This window comes from Tympanuchus pallidicinctus, unplaced genomic scaffold (genome assembly GCF_026119805.1).
Source record: "Tympanuchus pallidicinctus isolate F22 unplaced genomic scaffold, pur_lepc_1.0 scaffold15, whole genome shotgun sequence".
Taxonomy (NCBI): Eukaryota; Metazoa; Chordata; class Aves; order Galliformes; family Phasianidae; genus Tympanuchus; species Tympanuchus pallidicinctus.
Window position 1 is genome coordinate 21,423,435 of NW_026294669.1, and position 23,173 is coordinate 21,446,607.

Sequence of the window (23,173 nt, forward strand, 5' to 3'; positions counted from 1 at the left end):
GGCTGCAGAGGTGCTGGGAACGCGGCCCTCCCCCGGCGCCGGGCCCGGGCGGCGGGATTTTGTGTGAGGAGAGCGCGCGGCGCTCCGGCCAGCCCCGTCCGTGCCTCAGCGCGGGCGCAGCGGCGGTGCGTTCCCCAGGTGTGTGGTTTCCCCTTCTTTTCTTGTTCTGCCTAACAAGCCCGTCCCAAACCACGGCTGCGAGCCGTGGGCAGTCTGCTACGTTGACAGACACCTTTCCGGACTGTTTATGATCGTGCCCTCCGCACGTGCTTTCCTAATACGTCACGGTCTCATCCCAAAGTACTGTAATTCCCTGGTATCTGTGGTTTCTTGTACTGTAATCCCCGCTCATACTACGGGTGTTGAAACCGTTGGCGTGCATGGCTCAGCCGGCTGACTTACAGACCCCAGTCTCCCACGTGATGCTTTCTAGAGATGCGGTGGAAATGCCCATCCTATCGGATGTCAGCGTTCCTCCGTCAGATGTTCCACTGGCACGGCACCGGGTTAGAAGAAAACTCGATCCCTAGGGGCTTTCCAGCAGTTAAAGCGAACTCAAAAGCATGAGAGGGACCGACCTTTAACATGATCTGATAGCGATAAAAACAAGAGGGAATGTCTTTAAATTATGAAAGGAGAGATTTCGGTTAGCTGTTAGGAGGAAATTTTTTACTCAGAAGGCAGTGAGGCATTGGCACAGCTGCCCAGGGAGCTGTAGGTGCCCCCTCCCCTGGAGGCATTCACTGCCAGGTTGGATGGGGCCCTGGGCCCTGATCTGGTGGTTGGCAACCCAACCCATGGCAGGGGGTTGGAGCAGGGTGATTTGGAAGAAACTTTCCAACCTAAGGCATTATATGGCTGCATGATTCTCTTCAGTCTTACATTCCCTGGTTCTTGCCTGTGATTTAGCACAGCTGCCTATCTGAATATCATCCAGATGTATTTCATGCAGTGTTTGCTGGGTGTCATCTACATCTAGTCAAACAATGAATTCAGCCCTGACACAAAAAAAAGATGGAAATCACAAGAAAACCGTGTGGAATCTGGACGCAACCTACTGTACAGACATTTAGTGGTGTGGAGATGTATCACAAATAGCAGGAAGGTGGAACAACACTGTCACAGCATTACAGACCTGTGTGTTTGTCAGCTTTCTTCTTCAGGACAGAGGAATGCCATTGTATGGGAACTGCTGAATTCTGATTGATCACCTGAGGCAAGCCATGAATCAGCCAGAGGAGCACAGGTGAAGGCAATTCACCTGTGCTGCCGGAAGGGGTGGAGCCTGGCTGCACCCCTCCTAGACCTATTTAAGAGCTGGCTACGAGTGGGGAAGGATCTTGTCTGGAGATCTCCTCTTCTGGTGTTTTTTTTTTTGTAGGTGGGCTTGGCATAGGGGTAAGCCTTCCATTTATTCTCTTGTATTATCTTAGTCTACTTTGCCTAACTCTCTTGTTCTTTTTGTGATTATAGCATCTTAATATCCATTGGTTATGCATCTTTAATATCCATTGATTGTACAAGTCATTACCTGAAACACTGATTGATCATCTGGGGAAAGGACCCAGTCAGCTCTGGGAGCACAGGTGAAGGCAATTCAGCTGTGTGACCAGAAGGTCAGAGCCTGGCTGCATCTCTCTGAGATCTCATTTAAGGGCTGACTGCTATTAGGGAAGGATGTTTTTCTGGAGATTTTTCCTTGGTGATGCTTTTCTTTATAAACCTAGAATCTTCTGAAACGGGTGAGCAATCTTTTTCCTTTCCTTTATAGCTCCTTTCTATCGTGTTGCTTCATCTGTCAGTGTGCTTTTGTTGTAATGCTTTCATACTGTATTGATCTGCTTCATTATTGTAGCTGTGTAAGTGACCAACGTTTTGAAATAGATAAGGAGCTTGATGCGCACAAATTGTTTTGGATATAGTTCTTTAGGCTTTGTCTGTTCAGTGATGTCTTGATAATACCTTTCCTAAATAGGTAATGACGAAGATTTGATTTTATAGCTGTTTAGTATGTGCTTAATAATGTATTGTGTTTCTTAGGAGTAATAGCTCACACATAGCACACTGAGAAGTTGGACAATGCTTCAGAGCTGATGGGCCAAAGGCCTGTATTCCTGCTATGTCATAGTCATCAAATTATTGTAATGTCTTAATTCACATATAGTTATTCAATAAATTACTTGTATCAGAAAGTAAGCTGGGTTCCACTTGCAATTCAAGTAGAAGAAAAATATTTGATCACTTCAGTCTGCTGAATATAGGTCTGAAAAGATATCACTGCTGTCATCCTGTCTATAGCATGCCTGGCAGTGTGTTTCAGCCACAGAATGGCTGAAGAGGGAAGGACCTCTGGAGGTTATCTGAGCCAACCCCTTGCTCAGGTAGGGACATCCTGAGCAGATTGCCTAGGGGGTATTTTCTAAGGAAGCATTAATGTGGGAGTGATGTGATAAGTATCAGGAATTCTAAATTCTAAAAGTGTTTTTTTGGAATGAAGCATGTTCTTAATAAAGTTTCACACTTCAAAGTTTCAATTGATCCTTTGGTTACCCTTTGTGCCCGTTTTTAAAGCTCCTTTGTAATATAACCAAGTAATGTGAGGTTAAGACACTTACTGTTTTTAACAGAAAATCGAAGTTTTCAATTGTAGGCAATTGTTTAGCTCGTGTGGTTTGAGGCTGAGGTGTTGCTGTAGATTCTCTCCAGAGTGATGCAGTATGCCTGCATGGAGTATTCACAGTGCTTGTGCTGTGCTAGTTCAACTTGCCAATGTACAGCAGTGGTTGTTTTGCTTTTCGCAATTGCCTCACAAGGTGCAAGGGCACGACTGACTTATTTGCATCCACCTGTTGCAAGTGGGTGTCTACCCAAAAATGTAGAATGTGCTTGCTTTAGTTATGTGAAATCCATTTGAAGAAAGAACCTGTAATCTAAGTAGGCTGATAATATGCATGTTTAGTAACTCTATGAGGTACTGTGGAAGCACTTGACTTGCAGTGGAAGTTAAAATGCATCCATGGAGCCACTAAATATACTGAGGGCATCTAAGCAGAACACATTCTGCATGTGTGAATGAACAAGCTGTTTTGAAGTAGCTCTCGCAATACCATGTCTGCAGTTCCAGGGAGGGGTAACACAAGGTGATGATAAACAATCTCCAGTGGAAAACCAGAGTCAAAGCTGTATTTTGGTGTGCTTTGTAGTACTTCAGTTGTATCTTGCAGTCTCTGGAGGATCTGAGCTCTACAGCAGAAATTGGTGTCACAGTTTAAAACTCTTTTGAGTAGAGCTGCTCCCAGCTCAAGACCCCATGCTAGTGATGTTTTTTTGATTTATTTTTTTCTTCAATACTATAAAAGAAATAGAAAGCGAAAGATAGAACACATTAGCACAAAATGAGTAATGCACAATGTCAGTCCCTGAAAAATTGCCCTGAAACTATGAAGGTGTATTTTCTCTATGTTTTATTTAATAGAAAGGAAAATAAAAGCCACGGGAATCTTAGGTATTGGTGTAGATTGTATCATAGAGCAGAAATTCTGTGTGAAGCTAACCAGCTTGATTAGAGCCTGGGGTGAAAAAACAAAAAAGGGCACTTTCTGGCCAGGCTAGATAAAGAGTGTTGACTATATATTTCATTTGTGTTCCTTACTTAATTTCTTTTCTCCTTATCTTCACACCTTGAGCTCAGGCAGACCAGTGTTTTTATGCTCCTTTTAAAATGATAGGGAAAAGGAGAGATTAGGGTATGTTTTGAGTTAATGGTCTATTAACATTTTGATGAAGTTATTTCTAATGTCTCTGCATAATATTTTATGTTATCTTGCATTAGAATAATTATGAAGCCAGAAACTTCACAGTGCCACCTACTGCTGAAAATATGTATTTTAAGACCTGACTAGTTTGAGCAACAAAGAAAAATAGTGTTGGCATGTAATGTTTCAAACATCTGAAAAATGTTGGAAATGCATCCTGATTTGCTGAGTGAATTTAAGTAACGCTGAACTTCTAAGTTTAGAATCAACTCATCTGTTTTTACTGAGGTTATAATGAGAAGTGACTCTCAGGATCTGGGGTTTTGTGCTGTATAGAACTTTTGTTTGTGTTATGTTTTTTAACAAAGCCTTATTTTAAAATGAGTCCCTCTGATAATATTAGAAAACACTGATGAAAGATTCAATGAAACAAAATTCATTTTTAACTTAATAACAAGGAAATGTCCTCTGTTTTACAGAGAGGCCTTAAGGAGATATAAATGAAGAACCCTGGAATCAGCATATGTGGCACACACTCCTTCCCTTCTTACTTTGTGAAGCTGTATGATGGATGACAGATTGCCGCTTGGTTGTTGGAGAAGTTGGTATGTCCTCAGCCACGGTGGCTGGAATTCATCTTCCCTAACTCTTACAATATAAAAGTGAGATGAAGTTAATGTACAGCTTAAAGTGCTGTAGTTGGCTCTTTCTTCACTTATTAAAGAAAATCCTATCTCAATAATACTGCTGGAATAGCATCCAAATATCTTTTACATTTTTCTGTGTCCCAATCTTTAAGTATTGATTATGATCTCATTCCCTGGAACTATGGTAATAAGAGAAGTGATAGGATTTTGTTCATAAATATGAATAGCTAGGGTGTAGATCTTTTTGTTCTTCCCCAGGAAAGCTCAACATTAAACTTGGCTCCAAGGAGTCAGAAATGTTTAACTTCTACTGGTACTTGTCTCAGCCTGTAGAATAAACTGATGCTTTGAATGCGTGACTATCAGAGTTTGTCCTATTGTATAGCATGAACAATTAAACATTCTTAAATGTAGAAACTAATTTCTTTTCAAGTTGATAAATTCTTGAAAACAATGCGTTTAAAACGGGTAAAAGAGGTTGTAAAGACAACTTAGCCACTTTGTGGTAGTATTTTGGAAGCCTTTAAGGGGAACTCTGTAGAACTCCTTTTTTCCTTTCACAGCGGAGATGGACTGCTTTTGTGATGGTATTAACACACTGTGTAGGGTTATAGAATCATTAAGTTGTAGAAGACCACTAGTCCAAGTGTTGTTCTTAATTTTGCAGCAGTAGGCTGATCTAATCATCAGATAAAAATTGTCAGAAGAATTTTTTGTTACACTGATGAACACTGATGCAGTTCTGAGTGCCCACTTCACTGATGTTTGACAGTAACCAAGTTAGCTTGGTTTTTGTTGTTTTTTTTTTCTTTTAAAGAAAAAGAACATTTTGTAGTTGTTGAACTTGTCATGCCTTTCATGCAGTTAATACGTTGACTTTTTGGAAAGGTCAATTAAACAATTTTTTTCTAGTGTACTTTCTATGATAATTCTGTATTCCTTGTCAGGCTGAAAGTTGTTTAGTAGTCTGTGCTAACAACTGTCTTACATTGCAAAGTCCCCTACAGACTGGGGAAAATTCAGGAGCCACGTGGCCTTCTTAATCTGGAACTGAACATTGTATTATTAAGTGAAGAAAAACAAAGTATTGATAATATCCTACATGGTCCAGTGTGGCAGAGTTCACAGTCTGTGGCCCTTCCTTCTATAACCTTTCAAAACTGTGTCTTTCCAAATGAAGTAACAAGCAGCAAATAGGGTCGTTCCTCTGAATGGAGTAGGGGAGCTCAATCATGATACTAAAGCTTTGTGTTGTCTGCCCCAAATTCCTGTTTTCTTGAAATGCTGTTGGTGCCTACTCCTCTTCCTCGGTCAATTGTAATTCATCTGGTTCTTCTTGGTTCTCTCACTGTGGACTCTGAAGTTCTAGTGTTTATTTGTGTGAGTCTAAATAATTAGAAGCAATAGGCTATCTCAGAAACTTGGAAAGGTTGAAAACATTCTGCTTCTTTCCCGAAGAAAGGTATAAACTCAAATCATGGAGCAGTTGTTTTTTCTTTTAGCTTTTGTTTAATTTAAGTTGTGTATTTTTGTCCTGTTCAAAACATACCATTATGTACACAGTGTGCCCACCCATGGGCCTCATTCCTAATCTTGCCTGTTAGTGTGCTATATGGAGAGTGTAACAAATGGATCTGGGTATGGATGAAGGATGTTTTGGTAACTAATACTGAGTAGTCAGTGTGGTCCTCAGCAGTTCGCGCGTGTGTGTGCGCATCCCTACCTTTTACTTAAGTATATGGTAGAGATAGGGAGGTTAACATTTGAAAGAGTTTCTGAGGAAATGAGAACCAAGATTGATTCTTAGAATGTAAATGCAACTCTTATTTTTATGCATTATTTTAGGATTTGTTACAAGGGTGATTTGGTGGCTGCAGAAGGATCTCTGGTAGCCTGTGACCTGTTGGTTTTTTTTTTTTTTTCCACTTGCAATAAGTATTCTCTTCCAGAAGTTGTCCATTATGAGTTCCCCTTAATCACCCTTAAGGTTTGGACAAGTTAAACGTGTGTATTTCTGAATAAATGTGGCCCTCCAGCCACTGATTATTTTCCTGGATTTTTTCAGAACTTTCTCATTTATCTTTGTCTTTTTGATAGTGCTGTGGGTGGAAATTAATATTTAAGGCTGAAATCATAAAGAAAATGACTTAACCTCCTGCTGTTCCAGATTCTTGCATGGAACTCAAAATTACACTGTTCTTTTGCCTTGCCATATCCTGTGCAAACTCATTTCTAGTGGCTGGGGAGAGGTAGGACAGTTTCCCATCACTTTATTTTCCAATTACTGCAGGCTATCTCTCTCGATGAGAAGCTACTTGTATTACTCATGCAATCTTTATCAGTTTGCTTGATTCTAGATCAAAACCACTACTTTTGGAGTGCTTAACTTCTTTATACATGATCTTTAATTCTCTCTTCACTGCTATTAGAAGGTTTTTGCAAAGTACAATTGTACAAGTCAGGAGTATGCTGAAGTTTACTGATTTTCCCAATGAATACATTAAAAATAAAATGAGTCTGAACAACTATACCTATACCTGTCATACCCTAAACATCTATCATATCCTCACAGTTCAATGTGTGACATGTCTTTGCAACACAGCATTGATATTCCTAATATATGACAATGTACAGTGAGCCATGTTCTGGAGAACCCTATAGGAGAACAGGAGCAGCAGTTTGGTAGTTGGCAGGATGAGGCAGCTGGCCTGTGAGCAGTCTGGGAGCTTCTCAGGCAAATAGCTTGCTGCTGGCAGGATGACATTAGTGGCAGCAGGATGACATAAGGAGGCAGGAGATGCAACAAAACTGCATATGTGACTGGCAGAAGAGTAGTGTCTAAGAGTCCCAAGGCCCACTTGATTCTATCCTCATTTGATTTTCAGCTGCAGGGCTGGTGACTTTGACACTGTTAAGAGTTAATTGCGCTTAAGGGAGTTGCCCTACTTGTTCCCAGAAAGCCATAAAGCAGTCGCACTACTTTTGCAGCCCCTGTGTGTTAAACGAGGACACCCTGGTAACAGAAGCCTGTGGAGTCTCATGTTTGGCACTGGTGGCTGAGAGAGGTGGCTGCCTGCATTCAGGGGACAGGTGGTCCATAAAGCAAGAGAAGTTATGGCTTGCTTATCAAAGCCAGTCTGAGTTTTTAGGTAAGATTTTCATGAAAAATGGAACATGTAATCATGAAGTAGATTTTCTTTTTACATCTGCTGTTTCTCTTCAGCCATTCCTTTTCAGAATTTGTCTGAACAGATCACTCAAGTTTGCACAGCATAAGCAGTCAAAATATTTGTTGCTTGTGGTCCTAAACCTTCCAGATGCTGAGTGGTTGCTATGCAAATTTCTAGTATTATTCACTCGGAACAGAAATCATACTTAAGAGAGATTGATGCCACAGATATGCTTTGTTTTTAATTTTGAAAGCTGGCAAGGTGCTTTTTTAACAAATGTTCCTGAGTTCCGCGTGTGTCATCATACATTGTGATGATAATTTGTGCTATAATTACAATAAGTGTATCACCATAATTTTAAAAAAGTATGGCAGAATGCAACCATTACTCCTTGACCCTGCATTGATCGTAGATGATTTCTTGTATTCATTTATTGATATTCAATCCAACCATTTTCAGCCAAATGACTTGTTTTCAAGCTCACAAAGGCTGTTTCTGAAAGAATATAGTGTGTGTAGTGTTATATTAGCTTTCACACAGCTTGTAAGTGCAACAAGAGAGCTGGAGAGGCATTGTCAGATGAAAACAAGTCAATAGCAACATGGATGATTTTCTTAGGTGAGCCAAATAAAGCAGAAAATTCAGGCATGCACTGGACTAATATAACTTGTGATGTTTAGGAGCTCTGCAAGTCTTTGTCACTTTGCAAATTTAACAAGAGTAAGAGCTTTTTTGGAAGCGAGATTTTTACTGTTGCTCACATGCAGAACTTTTTCTCTTTTAATATAGCCAACTTACTGGCTATATGAGCTGGCTAGCATTTCAGCAAACTAAATTCCTGGTGCTCTGCCTGATTTCCTTGGAAAAACTGAAGCTGCTTTTAAGGAGGTTCTGTGAGAAAACACAGCAGAAGAATTAGTTTTGCTAACTTTAGCCTGCTTATATGGGGAAGACTTGCAGATGCCCTCAGGCATGAACTTGGTTACATAAAGAGTAAGAAATACAAAATAAATCATATTCTTTAATTCTAAATTGCATTATTTGATGTAATAAGAACTTCCAGACCAGATCAAATCTAAATTAGTTGCCTGACAGTGGTAATTCCCAGATGTCTCTGAGGAAATTGCCCTATTCTTCAACCTCCTTTCCCACCTCCACCAGTATAATGGATAATTATATAACAACCTGACTACAGGGGAAGTTATTTTTTACCCTCAGGCTGGTGGCTGATTTATGCCCTGAACTGAGAACATTTATATCCATTATGAATTTTTATCGAGTCCAATCTAATTCCCCACATAAATGTATGAATATGTATGTATAACCTTTTACTAAATCCTGCTAAGCACTTGGCATCAATGATACCCTTTGCAGCATATTTCATGTGCGGTGAACTTATGCCAATTTTAAATATATTGCCTTTTACTTTTATTACTGCAATCAGTGCTTGCTTGGGGAATGTTTGGATGCCAACAAGAGTGGCATCTCCTTCTGTACTTGCCCTGCTTTGAGAGCTGCAGAGAGCAGTGAGATCACACCTTGGCCTCCTCCAGACTGGACCACTCAAGTAACCTCAGCCTCTCCTTTTGCTAGCTTTGCTGCCCTCCTCTGGACACTTTCATGGACCTTAATATCCTTTCTATATTGTGGAGACTGGAACTGCGTGCAACTGTATGAACTGTATTCAAGCTGAGATCACCCCAAAATTAGGTATAGAGGGAGACTCGCCTCTTTTGACTATGTTTGTGTCTAATGCATCCCAAAATGCCTTTTGCCTCTTGACTGCCAGGGCAGGCTGCTGGCTCATGTTGAGCCTGCTGTTACCAGCACACCCAGGTCACTTTCTGCAGAGATGTTCTCCTGACACTCATCTCCATCTCTGCCTGTATTAGGCATTGCTGTGTCCCCGGTGCAGCACTCAGCATTTTCCTTTTTTGAACCTCATGCTGTGGATGATTGCCCAATGCAATAATCACAGAAAGTGGACAGGCTTTGACTAGAAGTGAAGGAAGATGGGACAGTCTGTAGGGAAAACTATTGCATATTCACAATACTGTAGATCGTAGGAAAGAAACAACATAAATTGCTTTACTTTATTCTAGCAAAAGTGAGTGTTACCAACAGTATCTACAATTATAGTAACCTGAAAGGTGAGGTTGACAATAGAAAGGTGTACCCTTGAAAATCAAACCTTGAATTAGTACCTAAAATGAAAAGAGGCCATGAGACAGACTCAAGTAGTCCGTGTGTGAAAATCCTTAAGTTTGTGTGTCTTCATAACATCAAGTCAGTGATGAAATGGCATTAAGCTGAATGGGGATGTACTCAGAGCCAACAGACATTCAGAGTGATTGTGTTAGAGGGCAGGATCTGAGAGGCAATACTAACGTAAAAGAATTTCTGTGAGTAGGATATCCGCGGATAAAGCCACAAAGTTAAAATCTGAATGTAAATGTTTTAGTTTGGGAGTGCTGAGAAATTGTCTTCTGTTGGTTCACTTAACTAATATAATGAGCAGTTGTTACATTTTTATCCCGTTTAAAATTTCCCTGCAGCTCAAGGTAATTTAGATCTGAGATTTTGGCTCAACTCCATTCCTAGCCTGTACTCAGTATAAATTATTGCCCTAAAAACATGACATGTTCAATTTATCCTCCATTTTAAATGGCTGAAGAGTACATGCATAATTCTGTGCATGCCCCACTTTCTGTAATCTACTGTGACAAACAGACCAATTGACTGAAACTACTAGGTAAGACACTTTATTTTAGTCACGAGCCCACACCCAGCTGAAGTTTAAATACCGAGTAAAAATGACTTTTGAATTATTTGACTTGAATTAATGCCAAATTCAATCTTATGCGGTCTCAGAGAGGAAAAAAAGTATTGGAATAAAACCAGCGATTTATGTGTAGGAATATAAGCAGCAATTGAAATAACAGTTGTGGATCACAATGAAAAATATGACAGGTGTTTGGGGTTTTTTTGTGCTATTGTGATTGTGGGATTGGGAACTTGGTGATGTTTTGATACAGAGTTGAGGACCTTCATTCCCAGTTCCATCTACTATCAAAAATTCTGGCCAGGCTCTGTGTGCCATGCTCCACTACATTGTTCTCTATTGTCCAGTAAAATATAAGATGACAAATATTCTCATTCTGGAGAGAAAAGTCTGAAGTAATTGTATCACACGTGTCTGAAAGAAATCATACATTTTCTAACTCAAAATAACTGTGCTAAGAAATGTATCCAGAAATGCTGCACCTTTGTGTTTTGATCTTCTGGCTCAGTTTCAGTTTTGTCCATTAGTGCCATGAGTTCAGATGTAGGAAAGTTAACTTGGCAGAAATCTGGGCTGCCTAGAATTTAATCAGTGTTATTCATCCACAGGGGTAACGTTTTCTAGGACGATTTTGTGTTCTGAAATTCTTTTTCTTAGAGTTTTTGTTACTATGTAGCAAGCCTTGCTAATAAAGTCATGTTTGTTTGCCATTTGCTAGTTCAGGACATCAGCAAGACAACTTTTTAGCTGTACCTACTCACTCCAACATTCAACTCAAGCTAGGAGAAGTGGCTCAGGAGTAGTTACTTAAAAAGCTTGGTTTTGTTCTGTTTGGCTGCTTGTACCAAGGGAGACTTTGAATACTGAAGTCATAGACAGGTCTGACTCCTTGTATCTGTTTATGTAATTTTGTCCTCAGCCAGAGACCTATTCTCTAATTTGATGTTTCTCAGTGGATTTTTTTTCTGAATTACCATGCCAAATGGTTGTCCGCTTTAGGTTTTTCATAGGAAGGCACCTGTTCAATTTCAGATACTTTTCAGTCTGTTCCACTTCAGTGGTCTGCACTCCTCCTCAGAGAGCCTTGAGCCTTCTTCATATTTGAGGTTGCCGGCTCTCTTTTTTTCTTTTTCCAAACAGCCAATTTTGTTCTGAAGCTCTTATGACTGAGCCAACTTTCATTCCTTTCATAAAGGGATACTCTCTTGTTATTGCAATTGAGGAATTCTGTAAGAGGCTTTTCATGTCTCCAGGGAGTTATGTACATTAAAAGCTTGCATTAGGCTCTAACTAACATTTGTTCATGCAGTATTCATTTATTGGCAAATTGCATTTGTTTCCGCTATTGATACGTACTTGTAAGTTTATTTCTAATGCTGCAGTTACATGATAATACATGACTGGATAAGATATATGCTCTGTTTGAGTAACAGAAGCAGCTAGATGCCTGAATTCAGTGCAATGTACACTGCCATCTTGTGTTCTGAAGTTCTAGTGAATATAAAAATGTGCAGTATACACTGTAGCCTTTCACAAAATAGGTACTGGCTATATTAGTGGAATATGCAACATATTTGTTGTCTTCTTTCTAGTAAAATATAAATATCACTGATAAATCTGAACTTGTCAGTTTGAAGGATCCATTTCTTTTAATTAATGATTTATGGGCATCTTGGACAAAACAGCAAAAAAAAAAAAAAAAAAAAAAACCTGAAGTTGAAAATTTTGCTGCAGCCAAGCCATTCTGCATTCTCCTTTCCAGCAATGAGGTTCAACATGGGCTCCAAGGAATAGGTCTGTTGTAAGGCAGCCTCTGAACTGGTGTAGTGTTCCCAGACTAGCTGTCTGCCAAATGCTTCTCTTCTGCAGAAGGGGTGTGTGATAGAAAAGAGAGTAGACTTGTATTCTTAGCTGGAATATCTGTTTCTCTTTGGAGCAGTTGTCTTCAGAATGTAACTGGATCATCCCTAAGGCAGTGCCAGTATGCACCAGAGTACTGGCTAATTAGCCTGAACAAGGACCTACAGTGACACTTACTTAAAAAATGAAGAAAAAGAATCTAACATCTCTGCCCTGTAGTGTTTATTCAAAACAGATTCAAAACAAAAAACAGTGACAGATCTTGGTGGATGAAATAAGTACTGCTTGCTCTTCCAGTAAAAATAATTCTGTGCTAATCAGAGAAGTGGAGTTGTACGTGCGTACTTCCAATTGCTTTCACTGTAAACAAAAAAAAACAAAACATATACATATATTTTGCTCTGCCTCATTTTTTTTTATTAATTCCAGTTTCTTCATGTAGATGCTCATCAACAAAGGTTTTATAAAATCCAGATAATGTTGCCTGAAATGAACACAAGCAAAAAAAAGTGGAGCCAAAAATCTTTAACTAAGCTTGGAGACTGGGGCAGGGCAAGGAATACTACAAGCATATCATAGCAGCAGATGTCATGGTAGAAAGGTAGAATGGCAGAAAACAGTGGCAGGAGGCCCAGCAGAGAACGACTCTTGGCCTTACTTGTGCATTAGTTCTGATTGGGTTTGCTGCTTTCCAGATACCTTCTATTTCACCCATTTGGCATTCCTTAGCTCTTAGTTTATGCATACTTTTATTTAACATCCAATATGACTTTCTACTTCTGAAAGGCAAATGGTTATGGCATCTGATATGACTTGTGCATGCAATTCTCTATCTCCCAAGGTTTCTTTTTATGGCTTAAACGTGTAATAACTGAATTTAATCAACTTCTGTCTCTTGTGAAAGGAGCAGTTAGAATGTTTCTAAAGAGCTTTTGTGCCTGTGACAATACTTTCATCATACTTTACTTCCTTTTGTGCTTGCCTTCAAAAGGCAGCATGTAGTTGTGATTGCATAATCCCGTTTCAGTAAGTTTGGAGTTAAAGCTCTTTGTACACTGCAGTACCACCTCTGGGCTTTATCCAGAAACTATATTTCAGAGAAAACGTCTCCAGTGTAGACTTCCATGATCCCTTTTAGGAACACCCTGTGACTTCAAGTCACAGTCATTGTACAGAACTGCAAATGCCAAATGCAGCTGTGACTATCCAAATCTTCAGTGCTCTGAAAATTTCAGAATGGTTAGAGAAAGAACGAGGTCAGAGAACAGTAGATGGAGTTTTACTAAGCAAAACTTCAGGCATTTATTTGTTTTTTTTCTCCTGTAATTAAGCTTAACGTTTCTAAGTTTTTCCAGTGGCACAAAGCCAATTTTACTATTGAGGAAAAAGTTGTTTGAAGAGAGATCTGTGACAGAGCACAACATAATTAGGCCTTGAATTTAAAGTTACCATTTTTTTTATTTACTGACAAAACTGCCTTTCCTTTAAAGTGCCCATCTGTTGGACTGTAAATGTCAGTGGAAAAGCCTCTGCTTAGCTTGTATTTTCTGTTACCAAGAGCAGCTGGCCATTTGCTGCGTGAAAGGAAAGTTGTGCTTTGCTGTATTTGGAAGCAAAGGTTAGGAATACCACACCCGAGTCCTTGTGAATGATACATTTGGGTTGTGTCTGACCGAACAGTGTCTTGTTAACCCTCCTTGCTTGGTTTACCAGCTCTCCTCAGGTCAGAATCCAGTATTACGCAGTTTCAGATGTTGTTCATGTGGATATATTGTCTATTTTGCTGTCCCCAGTTGTGGTCAGAGATGAGATCTTGGGCTACAGCTTTAGGCTTGATGGCAGCACAGGAAACAAGGATGCCACGCTAGCTGGAGTTCCCAGATCCTGGGCTGGGACTGCTCACAAAGCCTCCAGTAGATAAAGCTTGCTGCTAGTGCATGTGGCTGACAGCACATCAGCAGGCACTTCTGCAGATAAACCTCTGTCCTCAGAGAGTGCTCTGGTACTGGGTTTGAAGGCAGCAGAACCACTAAACCTGCTGCAGGGATTGATAGAGCTGTGGGGAGGGATGACAAGTTCACAGCAGAGGCATTGATGCAAACAAGCTCAGTGCTCCATAAATCTGGAGATGTTTGTGCTCAGGAAGGCTTAGGAATTGTGGGATATGTAGTATCACCAGGAAGAGAAATCTGAGGCTCGTAATTTTCCTCTTTACATTTTTTTACAGTGTGTGCACTTCAGCTGACTTAACTAACAAATAATTGCTAGAAGTCTTTATGGAACATATGTGCTATGTCTCTGTGTTCTCTGTGACCAGAGAGCTCTTCATTGACAATGCAGTGCTTGCAGCACTGATCCTTTTGTTAGAGAGTTTGAATGACATATTGAGCAGTACAAAAGGAAATGTAAACATCTCATTGGAGGAATAATGCAGAAATGGTCCCTTACCTTTTAAAGAAAAAAAAAAAAACAAACACAAGAAAAATTCAGATTAGTGACTCAAAAATAGGCATATCAGCAGTGTCTTGATCTCCTGTGTATCAGAAGCATTACCCTCTACATGGCAGTAAAAATTTGGTATTTAAATAGGAGTAGGGCAGTCTTGGCCTGAGCTTCTTTGTACCATGATGTCCATGGCAAGTGCTACTGTTGTCACAGCAAGACAACATCTTGATAAATGTCTCCATTTTGTCTCTCCCTCTGCTAAATTTATTGTAGTGATTTATTCTTCCTTCAGTCACGAGGTTGTACTATTATCCTTAGCTGCCCTTCTCAGACTAATCCATACGTTGGCCAGGAGGGAGTGCTCTAGCAGGGCTGCCAACGCTATTATCTCTGAGTCTTAACCGGCCCTGTTCCAGCAAGCTTGGGAATGATTGCCCTGAGGTTTCTCATCAAGCTGCTTCCAGCTCACAAGAACATGAGAAGTCACTCAGCGCTTTTTATGCCTAGTCTTTTGGTATATTTACAGTATTACTTTCTTCCTCGAAGTTTGGCACTGCTTTCTTTTCCCCCACTTTCTGTTTTGCAATTGTTTCCCTGCTCCTAAACTTCCCGTGCTGCAGTGCTGAGGAGCCGTGCATACAAGGGCAGTTTGTTTTTTAACTTCTCAACATACAAAGCATGTTGTGTTAAAGAGAAAATAAATTCTGTTTTTCTCTCACACATTTGAAAATATCTACCTTCTTCAGTGATATCATTGCATGTAATGGAGCAGTAAGCTGGTCCCCTATCACACAAAGAAAGCTGTAGAGATTAATTATCTCACAAATATTTTGGAGAATCAAGCAGTTCACCCATTTGTGCTGCTCCATTTCCCATGTTTTCAGCTGAAAGAACATGCCGCTGTCTAAATTGATGGCATCCTTTTCAGCTGAGACCAGCTTAATCTATTTTCTGTTCTTCAGAAAAGGAGCTGCCTTTGTTACCCCTTGTATGCACCACATTTCTCTGTTGAAACAAAGCACTGGTGAACAGCACTGGCTTGATAGTGCCTGAAACTGGAGTCCTCAGGTCTGGTGCAGCACAGCGGTAAGACCACTTAGGGTGCAAATTCAGCAGTATGAGCTTTAATTTTATATACTTAATTAAAGTTCCACACTATGCAGAAGAAATCAAATCACATCATTGTAAGGAAGGAAGCAAAATTTTAAAAGGGTAAAACCCACAAATGACCAATAATTTCAAAAGTGAAAGGAAGGCAGCTTTACAGACTGCCTTAGCCACTCATGGTTTGTCTGCTTTAGCAGTGCTTGCTTACTTATGTCTAATGATGCTTTTTTAATAGCTCCTACCTATGGCTGTCCACCCTGCCCTTCTCCAAAAAGGCCTTGTTTAATAGTTTATTTATGGCCTCGAATATTCAGGGAAATTAACACTCATTCCTTTTCATTCCTTGTAATTTGCAAAATTCTGTAAATCACCCCCTTTCAGTAGCATCTCTCATGTTAAAACTGTGTTTTAATAACTGTAACTTATCTGCATCTGAGCAGAAATGTTGCTGTCACTCACACAAATACTCAGTTCAGCTGCCCTTTGCTCTTGGCCTAATCTGTAATTGAATTGATGTTTGTTTTGTTTCACAGAAGGAACTTATTTACTTCTTGATCTCATTAGTGCTGCTTTACATTGTCTCCTACTTCTTGTTCTTGTTTCTCAGAGCAAAACTAAAGAGCTTAGACCCAAGTGTTGAAAAAGGAGGATGAACTAAGGTGTGGTAGTTGCATACTTCAGCCCAAAACAAAAAGCAAATGTTACAGTGATGTGTAGTGTAATGATAATGTATGCAGGCCTGGTATAATGATAATGACACTGATGGCAAACCAGGAAATCCCATCTCGGCTGTGGTTAGCCACGTGCATGCAGCACCATGTGGTGTGCTCCACTAACCAGACATGGCTCCTGTTCATAGTTCCGTGCCTCCGCTTCCTTCTGATCCACTCTTGAGACAGCAGATCAAGAGAGAGCATTAGATGCTCAGTTCCCCCACCTGTTTCTGTCTACACACTTCTTGACTTGCTTAATCTATTCTCATCAACTTTCCATTAGTAATTACCTTTATAGGATAATTGTGCTACCGTGTGGGAGGTAATTATGGGGTAATATAAGAGCATATAAGAGAATGATATAGATATTATTGAGAAAATGTTGTCAGTTTTTTCTTATTCTAAGCTGCAGATGCTTAATTCTTCTTTGATATCTATTTCCATAAAGATAATGAAAAAAACTTGGGTTTTAAGCAAAGGGAAAAAATGCCAGTTGTCACAAATAAGAAGAGGCAAATGATGAAAGCAATGGAATTATGTGACAGAAGCCTCAATAAAATCCAACGCTTAATTCAAATACAGCTCACGTTTAAAGTGTGGTTTTTTTGTTTTTTGTTTTTTGTTTTTTTTTTCATTTTAAAGAATCACAAGATTACTCAATTTGAGAGCAGTTTTTGTATGGTATATTCAAACACTCCCCTTGTCCCAGATATGGTGTTTACACAATTGCTTAATTGTGTGTCTGATGTTGCATACCTTGGTATTCCCTAAAGCACACTCAGGTAATTGTCTTAAAATGTAATAGATACTAGGAGATAAAGTTCCTTCTCATTAAATGCTGAGTTTGGATTTGTTTGTTAAGCTGCCTTGCTATCTGATCCAGGAAGCTTTTTTGTTGCTTTTGTTGTTGCTGTTTGTTTGTGTCTTTTTGTTGTTGTTTGTTTGTTTTCTTTTGAGCTAGCTACAGTAATCAAGTGCTCTACCTTTAAGTGAAATGTTGAACTTGGTTATCTGGTAGATGTCCATTTTCCACATTAAAGAATTCTGTAATAAGATTCAGTTGAGAACGGCACAGATACACTAAGCTTTTCAATACCTCTTTCATATTTTAATTACACAAGTGAAAATCCAACAGGCTTAAATTGCATTCCAATACGTTTAGTCCTCTCCATTCCATTGTATTTCTCCTCTTTCTGAGATGTTATTTCTCATCCTGATAATGCAGAGCTCTTGTCACTCCTACAGGCTTCTCAAGAAGATGCGAGAGATAGAACCATAGAATCCTTGGAGTTGGAAGTGACCTTTAAAGGCCATCTAGCTAAACTCCCCTGCAATAGAACAGGGATACCTACAGCTCGATCAGGTTGCCTAGGGTCTGATCCAGCCTTGCCTTGGAAGTCTGGAGGGATGGGGCATTCACCACATCTCTGGGCAGTCTGTGCCAGCGCCTCACCACCCTAACTGTAAAAGACCTTTCCCTTATATCTACCCTCTTTAAGCTTGAAACAATTTCCCCTTGTTCTGTTGCCCCAGACCCTGCTAAAGAGTTTGTCCTCTTCTCTATAGCTCCCCTTTGGATATTGAAAGGACTTGAGTTTTTGAAAGTTTTTGAAAAATCTTTCAACTTTATTGGAAGATTTGGGTTTCTAACTAAAATACAAGCAACATTCTTTTCCGCAATACAGTGTGTATGTTATATTACTAGAAGAGATACGACAAGAGTTATTTACTCCAATACTATGTACAGGGACATAAGGGAAATACAGAATTAAGCATGTGCTTTCATTGGTAATTTCTTCTTTGAAATTCTGGAAATTGTGGCAGATTGGGAGAATTTTAGTGCATCAAACTGCATACTTAGCTTATTTAACAAAGTGCTATAATTCAGTCTTGCTTCCAGTATTTCCCCTGATGATGTGATGTGATATATGTTGAGATCCTAGTTGTATCCTGAGTTGAAGAAAGAATCATCATTTTATGAATTAAATGTCTCAAAAAGAAACTACAAACTCTAGTCAGGATGAACTCATAAACTGAACTGAAAGTGGTCATTCTCCAAAGTGGATTTTCACTTGTTGCAATGCTTCCCATCAGACTCTTCCAAAGAAGGGAATGAAAAATGAAAGTTCTCGAAGTAAATGAAGAGAACTGAGCATCTCTGACTTACGAGAGTAAGTCATCAAGATAAAATGCAGGTGTACAGGAGCTACAGCAGGCAAGAAAGCATACAGGAGGCAAATAGTTTCCATAGAGGCTCCCTTGTCATGCTGGGCAATTGTATTTCACTTTAATTGACAGCTCTGTTAAAGAAGGGGAAGGAGAGAAATTCTTGGGGCAATAAACAGGAGCGTGGAAACCACACTTGAGCTCCTTTGGGTAACACTTTGAGAGCTAACTGTCTGTAAATGTCAAATTATGCTTACTTCCACCAACAAAGCCACAAGAAGCCATATGTGGTAAGTTTATTCGGTTTTATTGAATTGCCTTGATAAACAAATGCAGAAACTGTATCTCTTGACAGGCTTTTGACATACATTGTGGAAGGGTTGAAAGATGGCAGGGATGTACACCTCCTCACAGTGCTTTCTTCCCTTCTCCTGGATGCAACAGGACCATTGTTAGAATAGATTAAAGAAAGTAAAATAAGAATTCATTGAAAACTTGCAAAGCACATATACTATAAACTTATCTGCCGCTCTTGTTACCAGTGATGGAGTTTAAATGGATTTACTACCAGAAGTAAACAGAATAAACAAATAGAAATTTGTCTCATTCAGTTTGCAAAGATCTGCTTTGAATTGATAGATGTAGAAATGCACCCACACGTATATCTAACTATTTATCAGACACATTTCTTGCAAGCAAAAGATGGAATAGGTAAAATAGGTCTGACATAGGTAATAGTAGTATACTACTTCTAACTGCCCTGGGACACCAGTGGAAGGCATGGAGAAGTTGTAACCATTTCGCAGTGGAGTCAATATACATTTTTTAATATGCACTTGCTTCTCAGCGATCAGCTCTTGTTCAGGTATAGACATCTAGGCTGTTCTGACCATCTTGTTGATTGAAAGCTGAAATAGTTGAAAATGTAACGAGAGAGAGCTAACTGCTGTGTACAAAAAAAGTCTGCATTTTTTATATGTTAAAGAGATAACATACTGCCCACTAACCTTTTCTATATAGGAAAGTCAGCTGCTAGTTGGAGACCTCTAGGTAAGAGGTTTCATTCATGGTCCAAGCTCTGTAGATTTTTATCTGTTTTATCCTAGTTTCAGTTCCTCCTATCCTTGTGTAAGCTTTCCATATCCTGACCTTTGTCAATGGCTTGAAGTCCTGCAGGCTTCTCCCTAGCTGTGACCTTTGAGACCTGGGCCTCTCTCAGACTGTAGTATTGAATCCTGTATCTTAAGTCTCCTATTGCCATAAGCTGGTAGTTGATGGATGGATGGATGGATGCGTTGCCTTTCCCCCAGGGTCTCTGCTTACTCTATAAAAATGACACAAAGACTAAGTAGAAGAAATTGTTTCAGGAAAACTTACTGATCTATTCAAATAATAACAGAACTCCTCCCAGTGAATCAATTAGTTGGTGTTGAATGATGGATTCATCAAAGGGTGTAAACTTTCCACACTGGTGATCAAAGTGAGTAATACATAGGTGAGCTTGAGGGCTTATGTCCTTTTTGCCCATCTGTTGCCCCATAAGTTTCTTCTGAGCTCATGATTCAGCTGTGGATGTCCCACACCCATCCTGTTCTTAAGAGAGCCAAAACCCCACCTCTTCTGTAGGTGGTGGCTTTTTTTGCAGGGTTACAGAAGTGCAGAACAAAAAGGTGTTCATAGTACATTAGTGTCAATCACATCTGAATTGGACTGCAAGGAAGCAAGATCTGAAATACACCTCATTCAAGCAGCATTTCCTTCTGTTTTAACTTTGCAAGTAGTTCAATGAAAGGAAGACTCTTGAAAAAAAAATAGTTCTTTTGCCCTGCTCATATTCTGCTTATCTGTTTTAAAGAAATCCTTTCCTTTTGCTGAGGAAATACATTTTAATTAAGATATAGTTTTCCCAAATTACAGAAAAAGGTAACTGTGCTCCTTTGGAAGCTGTTTCACAATGGTGTTTTTCAGGTAGTGTATCTAGGATAAAAAAAAGTCTTTTACTGATGCATGAATTGTTTAAGCTAACATTAAAAAATCTCTGTCAGGATTAAAAGACCAAAGAATCCCCGTGCTGCTTCAGACCAACATCCATCCTGCAGAGTGTTCTGTCTGTGGTGCAGGCTACAATCATGAGCTCAAGTGAATCTCAAACAGACATCTGGAAGAATCAGAACCAATAAAGCATATGTGATATTTCCCCCTAATATTCTGCCATTCTCTAACCGCTTTCAGTTTAGAGATTTTCCTAAAATCGCTACAGTAAGGTGAGACTGATCAGGGCCAGTGAGGTGAGCTAGCGCCTCCTGGGCCCTGGTGACATTCCTTGTACTCACATAACCATTTTCTTGTGTGAGGAAGTTACACTATAATAAACATTATCAACATTTCTCTTAGTTGTTCAAGTTTTTAGAATTAAAGTTTGCCCATTTGTAAACTGAACTATTTTTCTGTTTCTGTTGGAAGCTACACTGTCTGCTTGCCATAGTTACTGCTACTGAGAGAATATATAACACCTAACGTAAAAAAACTTTACTTTGGGAAGAACAGTTCAGTGTAAGGTGCAGGAGATTGCAGGTTATTGTTATACAGAATACAATAGATAATACCTGAAAATATATCTGCATCACTTTTTTCAGCCATTTTTGAACTGAATTGAGTCCTACCAAAGAACTCAATGTTTTTGTTGCTCCATGCTTTTTCCACATCATCTGTTGAAATCTTGGCAATTTAGAGTTAAAGCTCAGCATACTTTACTTAACTCTTCTGCCTCTGATTTTTTTTTTTTATTTTTTTTTTTTTTTTTTACCAGTGTAGGAAAAAATATTTTTATCGAAAGCCAACTTTTCCTTGTATAAAGCAGAGGATTTTGATTTTCTCACTGCTTACTATTACGATAATGTTATTGTGCTCAGAAGCAGTGAGATGAATTAAGACTAATAAATCTAGTCTGCTATCTAGTCCATAAAGAAACACACAGGTTTTTACTATGGCAATAGCAGTTCCTGTTAGTTTCAAGAGGCCAGGAACTTTCAGGGATTTCAATAATTTATTTGAAATTTTTCAAAATTCCTTTTGCATTTTTGGTTCAATATAGTCCTCTGCCTTCTCTTCAAGATGTGTGTGCAGCTGCTGTTTCAGCATCTCACTTGAGGTTAGATGTGTATCCTATCAATTAGCTGAATTAGCTTTCCTTATCTAATACTTACGTCTCTTACTTTTTATACAGCCATGTAGCGACAGGACAAGGAGAAATGGCTTTAAACTGGAAGAGAATAGATTTAGACTAGATATTAGGAAGAACTTCTTTACTGTGAGGGGGGTAAGACATTGGAACAGTTTGCCCACTGAGGCTGTGAATGCCCCCTCCCTGGAAACATTCAGGGCTAGACTGGATGGGTTTTGAACAACCTGGTCTAGAGGGAGGTGTCACTGCCTATAGCCAGGAGTTGGAAGTAGGAGATCTTAAAGGTCCCTTCCAACCCAAACCATTCTATGACTTTGTGATCTCAAGCAAATGCTGCTGCTTTGGCTTGGCAACTGTTAGCCTGCTTTAAACTACCACTTTGCAGATCTGCTGGAATTTCTGCTGAAATTGTGCTTCCCTTTCTTGTCGCAATTACATTACTTTCAAAATAATTGTGTTTGCTAAATTTTCTTTTTAACCCATCTATTTATCAGTTAGATTTTATGTGAATTGATCAGACATTTAAAAAAAATATGTCAGTGGTTCACAGTGTCAGGCAAATGATGAGAAACATCAACTTCACAATCTGCCAGTCCATTATGTTCCTACTCCCGTTCATGAATATTGCCATCCTTCCAAAGGAGCTGAGGAACACATTCAGAGTGCTGCCACAGAAAGGACTGAGGTTTCCATAAGCAGCACTTCCATTCCCTGTAAGATAAAGGTTCGCACTCATTTAAGTACCACCATGCTCTACCACCCCCAGTTAAATCTTTAGATGCACACTCTTGAAAAGTAATTGGGAACTTTTTAAACAGTTAAGTTCTGAGGTAGTGATAAATGTTGCTCATCGGATATTAGATTCTATTTTTAACTTGGACCCTTAGAATCAAATAAATGAGCCCATTACAAATTACTGTTCCTTACTAGTAAGTATAGTGCAGAGAAACATTCTGGCAAAATCTGAAGCCTACGATGAACCTGTTATCTCTCTCCAAACCTTCAGCTGTGTGGAATGGTTTAGATAACAGTGACTTAAAAACCTTCCAACTATATCCAGTACTTTAGTAAACAATGTGAATGGAGAACTCAGTCAGAAGACCTGTGTTTGTTCCCTAAAGACTGCCTCCCCAGCAGCAGATAGTTAAATGCAGATATACATGAGTTAATCCAGAAAGTAGCATACAAATTACTCATGGGGGGGGGAGGAAGGTGGAATTTAACTCAATAACCAAACCCAGGAAAATTGTAGAGTATTTTGCAGTCAAAGTACATTCAGGGCATCAGATTAATCATGGTGAGAATCAAAGCAAAACAGACAGCAGTAATACATGGCTTTTAAGC

At 39.4% G+C, this 23,173-nt stretch overlaps 1 protein-coding gene across 1 annotated transcript in view; it reads left to right on the top strand.

The window, feature by feature from the left end:
* Positions 1-27: 27 nt before the first annotated feature.
* Positions 28-23,173, top strand: part of AGPS (alkylglycerone phosphate synthase) — a 77,842-nt gene continuing 54,696 nt past the window's right edge. The window contains exons 1-2 of the mRNA XM_052675972.1: positions 28-138; positions 4,235-4,360. The gene's annotated coding sequence lies outside the window, so the exon portion shown is untranslated. The remainder of the gene's footprint in view (positions 139-4,234; positions 4,361-23,173) is intronic.